Raw genomic sequence first — 6,238 nt, 5'->3', positions numbered from 1 at the left:
CTCTATATTAGTAGCTTAGGCTTGTGGGTCATCAACTATGTCTGTCCACTGAAGTTAGAGGTTTCTGGGCTGAATAACATCTTCCAACACAACAGGTTAGAAGACCAGCCGTTCTTATGACATTGAATGTTTCATATTGTTCATTCACTTCATCTAACAGTAAAGTACATGCTGAATGCTGTGGAATTGATGGAATTTCTGCTTAAATCTCTCTGACTGAAGCATAATATTTCCAAGTATTTTAGAAAATATGTATACTGTTAGAGACATACATACAAGTAGAAGTTTCAATGTAACTTCATGCACATGTGATTCTGCATTAGTGATGGAATATATATACTCAGAAAAGAGATTTTTTCAGCCTTTGTTGTGAGATCAAGAAACAGTGTGATGCAGGCACTGAAAGTCCCTGCCATTCTGGAAGTCATCTTTCATCAGCTGGGATTGCATGGTTCGGCTGCCAATGATTCTCTATTCATAATTGCTCTTTGGGCAAATCACAGTTCTCTAATTTTTTGTGATGCATAAATCCAGGCAGAAGTGGTTTTGTCTGTACAGAAGCTCAGTATCTGCAGAGCCAGCTTTTATGTGTGCATCAAGGAGCACTGTCACTGGAGACCACAGATTCTTTTGAATTGCTTCAGAATGTGAAGCTAAGGCTGATATTTTGTGGATGAACCTAGCTCTGTGTGCCAGTGAGCCTGCATCTGAAAGCAATACCAAAAAAATATCTTGACTGCAGTCAATCCATCTACATTTACAATGGTGCACTGCATAACATCTTTAGAATTAATATTCCAATGTGGAGATGGAACACAAGATTTTGACAAACGTTGTTTCCTATTCCCTCCATTAAATTGATAATGAGTTTGAATTCTGAAGAAATAATGTAAGACAATATGTTGGCTCCACAACAATGTAATTATAGCCGTGTTAAACTATTCCAACAACTCTCTTGTGCACGTGAAATCAAACAAGTTTGGAACAATATTTCATCTAATTTCCAAAGTGTAATTGAGAAATGTGTTCTTAATTTTCTTTGTTCTTTGTTGGCAAAATATTACAAAAAACCCTTCATCTACAGTCTTGGGTTGGTTGGGGGAGAAAAGAAAAGAGAAGCAGGACCTCAGACCTCAATTTCACTTATTATAATAAATCAATTTCATACTCATTTGTGTTTAATCTCCATTGGAAATTTACATTATCCAATCCGAACTGAACAAGTCCCTCAGGGGAGATCAAGTGTCACATAAAAATTCAACAGGAAATTCATGCAATAAATCAGTAAAAGTACAACTCATATATGGAGATTTTAAACCCATCTAAATTCTATTAAAAACCTCTAAATCCTATTTTAGACAGAACGAGAAGGAAGCTTGGGAACTGTAACATCCCTAAGAGGCCCCTCAAAGTACACATACTAATATTTAATCACTTATACTTTTGTATGTCCAAATTAAGTAGTTTAACTGAAGTTAATATAGCTTTCATTTATACTTTTTTTTCTGACAGAAGTGCTTTGTAGAGACAACATTATATCATCATAATCTTCAAATATTTAGCTGGTTAAAAATGTATTCTGTACATTGTAGTCAACCTTTTAGCCTATTGGATTAAAATTTGCAGTATGTATGATAGGAGAAGGGCTATGTGACTTACAGTGGATGTAGACATTACTTCATGAGATTTGAGCACGTGTATATGTCCTCTTTAAAAAACAGAGAAGGAGCAGGAGGGATGAAAAAGGAGGAGGAAGAAGACAAACAACAATGGAAAAAGCAAAAGCCACCTGCAGTGGATGACTTAGTAAATTCAAAGTGATGGGCTCTACATTTTCTACCTTGAAATGAGAAAAAGATGTGGAGTAATGGTGGATTGCTTCCTGTTCAGCAGCAGTCAAAACGGAAAACAGAACATTAAAACAAATTAGGTCCAGTAGGTTTATAAAACCAAGAGTTTATGAAGAAGCAGGAAGATGTGAGATCATAGAAGCATTAAGGTTGGAAAAGACCTCTAGGATCATCAAGTCCAACCGCCAACCCAACACCACCGTGTCTCCTAAATCACGCCCTGAAGTGCCATGTCTACATTTCTTTTAAATACCCCAGGGATGGTGACTCCACCACCTCTCTGGGCAGCCTGTTCCAATGCCTGACCACTTTCAGTGAAGAAACTTTTCCTAATATCCAACCTAAACCTCCCCTGATGCAGCCTGAGGCCATCACAGGTATCTGGAGTCCTATCCAACTCCAGTTCAGAGAGGCAACTACTCTGAAATAATTTAGTGTCCTAACTGCTGCTTTTATGGATATCTAGGATGTTTCTTATCTGGTGAAAGGAGTCACACTGAAACAAAAGACAGAATATTTGTTTAATATAAATAAGTAACTCTGGAAAACTGGAATGATAAAATAGTCTTCTGGGACATTTAAAACACTGCGCGCGCTTCACATTTACGGTCTTGGTCTGAGTTCAAGATAGCTTCCCCTCCTTCAACTAATATATCTATATTTGGTATCGGTGACAAAGCTATTCTTTAAAGTTCTAGCTATAGTGTAGAAACAAGGTAGGGGAATAAACCAGAAACCCATTGTATCAAAATAATTGCATATACAAATGTCTTGATTTAAATAATGTTTTAAAAAAACTCCAAATGTTTATATATTTTGGAAAGTGAGATCAAAAATGCAAAAGAACATGAAAAGAAACATTTTTTGGTTAAAGCACATTATATGGACTAATATGAGCTAGTTCTGTCTGAAGGACAAGACTACAAGTATAATTAACCTCTTGGTCTCTGCATATTTTTATCCCTGAGTTTAAAAAACTTGTGAATGAGTTTCATTTTCACTTTGAAATAAGTTGTTGTAGGGAAGGCTCATTGTAACTGACACATTGCTGTTGCCCACATTCCTCTGTTATTTCTTCAAAATATGAATCACACATAATCAGAATAGCCAGGGTATTTTATTACCTTTGGATTGTTTTAGGTAAAGCAACAGATGGTGGTATTTGCATTGTCCAGATATAGAAAACATGGGCTTGTGCCATCAGTCTGCCTTTGTATCTTGTTTACCTTTTTACAGACATAATTCAAAATAATTAGGCAAGTATTTAAGTGCCTGCTTAAGTACAAAAGTGGATCAATAATATATGCTTGAAGTTATTCATCTGGTTGGAGGCTTCCTGAAGTCACTACTTGTATGGATAAACGCTTAAGCTTTTGACACAAGATAAGACTCTATCTTCTGCATCTATTTAAATCCTTATGCATTTAGCACCAGACAGGACTAACACTTACTTAAGGAAGGAAATTCAAGCTTTTGAAAGTTCTACCCTGAGGAGATGAGAGCTGTCTAGTTCTCAATTATACACTTTACATTTCCTTTTTTCCTCTTATTGCTTACTTCCTTTTAAAATTGTTACATTTTTTTCAGGAAAAAAAACCCACCCAAATAGTCTTGCTTGTGAGAATAGGAAATTGTGCTGAATCAAGTATTCTTGTTTCTGGAGAAGCTGCAATTCTTGGCTGATACAGAGTTCTTGCATTGATCAGATCTCTTATACAGCACCGGGATGTAGAGGCATGCAAAAATTATATCTAAATTCTACTTTATTTTTATGCAGAAGAATTGGATCGAAACAGAAATTGTGAAAGAATAAAAATTAATACTTCATTTGTTATTGTATCGTCTTTTTAACAAACTAAGTTGACAAACCAGAATAGCACAATTCAGATTATTTACAGTCTACTCATTTTTTAACTTGACAACAGAATAAATAGGATTAGGGGAGTAAGTTAGTATAAACCACATTTTGAAACAACTGTAATATACCTCCTTTTTTCCTATCTTGTGCTGTGAATGAAAGTCCACCAACAGTGGGAAGAAAGTTCTGTTCCTCTGAATCTGTTGCCAGTGTTTTTAAAAAGTTTAGCAGTAGAATAAGAGTCCTGGGAGTTTCAGTCCAGTGCTGATTATATTTCATACAAATAAATAATCTGTGATGGCATTTTAACATTAATAAACTATTCATCTCTTAATAAAAATACTTTTTAGCCTAGAAAAAAAACTGTTTGGTATGTACATATAGATTTGCTCTGGGAAAAAATAGAAAATGCACAGCTCACTAAGAAAGAATGCTGGTTTAATATCTTTTCAATGCTTGCTGGCTTTGTAAGTCCTCTAATAAATTACAAACTAATTTAATCGTAGTCCATAATTACATACTCTTGAAGGAATAAGACTTTGGATTCAGACCATATCATACTTAAAATACAATGACGTTGTGTATCACATAGACCAATGAAACTGCACACTAGCAATAAATTAATGGCCCTAAAGCTGCCAGGCAGTAATAAATAAAAAGTAGATACTTACGATCAAGTAAGCATTTTATTAGAAACTGAGAAATGTAATTTGACTCTGGCACACAGAAAAGTTAAATGGCAACTTACTTTTATGACTGGTTGAAATGAACTTGTTTTGAAATTTTGTTATCATCACCAAAATGAACTCATTTGGGATTGAATTTTTAATTCCTGTTGATAAGACCAGTAAAACTGAATGTTCTAAGTCTTAATGCATCAAGGTAAATCTGTTGGGCTTGGAGAACACTGTGGAGTATTATGGTGTATTGGTTATTTTTATGGCCTTAACAGCTCAGAGCCCTGGTCTAGCACCAGGTTAACAGTGTAGCATATGCTTATTAATAGGATGCATTAAGCAAACCAGAGCAATGATCAAAACCGCTATTTGTTTGTATGAATTACAAGGATCGTAGATGAACAATTTTCTTTTAATTTGCAACAGATGTGCTTACTCTTTAGAATCATTAACAGGCATTCTGCTGTGAAATACTTGATCAGGGATGGATCTTTTTCTATAGCCATTTGTTTTCCCCAGTGATAAGATTTCTACTACGGCATTATGTCATTCCTAGAGGATGGTTTTCTCTTTAGTCACTGGACTTCATATGTTCTGAAAAAAAAGTTGCTAAAATTTTTATTGCTTTAAGAGAATGTATTACATTACTTGAGCTTCAAACTTTGTTATTTTATGTGATTTCTTTATGTAGGCAAAAATAGGCACACAGCTACAAAATATTTCCTATATATGGAGTCCAAATTTTCTTTTTTGCAAACACAGTCCCTATTTTAGAACGTACATTCAACAGGGGAGACAATAAGACATTGTATTACATGAATGAAATCCTATTAGCAGAAGTTCACTGTGATTTTATGCATGTAAGAATATTTGATCATCCTGTATCCATTTTCATTTTGAAAACTGAGTTCTTGCTCAGACTATGTAGATGATAAAATTTCTAAAATAATCAGCTTGCTGTCTTAAAAGCTCCTCTCAAGTAGACTACCATATTTCCTTACTAATGTTGAACTTTTACATTTCCTTAAGGCCAAGAGATATCTTGTAGACTTTGAGTTACTTTTCAACCACTTGAGCTGGAAGACATTAAAAGCAAAAGAACTTTTTTAGTGAGACTTTAACATTGGCCATCTTTTCATCTAAGCAAGCAAGGCATAATTCCATCTTTCCAAGTGTATTCAAATTGATTCATTAGAAGGACAGGCTTTAATCACTTTTAAAAATGTATTCCATATTTGCTTGGCTACTAAATCCTAGATATTCTGAAGGGTGTTGGAAAATGCCCACTTAAAACTAAAATTAGTTTGCATCACTCTTTGTTCCATCTGTCTTCCATTTTACTGCCAGAATGGGGAAAAAAATAGAGGTAGAAGGTTAGCAGTGAAAGTACTTATAGAAAGCAATAATTATTAACCTTGGTGGTATGTCAACAGGATGTTCAGCTGCTACTGAGAAGAACCGAATATTTGGAAAGGACTTTAATCCACCTACTGTCAGAGACTCTGCATATCTGACAGCCTTCTGACTGATCCAAACTATGCTGTTCACGCATCAGGTTGGTAATTGCAAACACCTCAGCAGAGAGAAGTCAGTATTCCTTCAAATTTTTTTAATTATGCTGCCTTCTGAGAATTCCTCTTGTGCCTGTTTTGCAGACAGTGCTATGACTAAAGTGATCTCCAGTGGGAGTACAGCTCTTGACGTGGCTTATTCTTTGAGCTTCCTGAAAGTGGCTATGTGACCTTGAATGTCCTGTAAACTACAGTAAAGGACATGCTGTCCAGTGCTTGTTATGTGGTTTGAAGGCCAGGCTTTTGGCTGTGCCTCCAGAGCAGCTCCTTCATCCATTCTGC

Source organism: Phalacrocorax carbo, chromosome 8, assembly GCF_963921805.1.
Source record: "Phalacrocorax carbo chromosome 8, bPhaCar2.1, whole genome shotgun sequence".
In the NCBI taxonomy this organism is placed as follows: domain Eukaryota; kingdom Metazoa; phylum Chordata; class Aves; order Suliformes; family Phalacrocoracidae; genus Phalacrocorax; species Phalacrocorax carbo.
The sequence above is the reverse complement of the archived record's forward strand: the minus strand, read 5'-3'. Positions refer to the sequence as shown.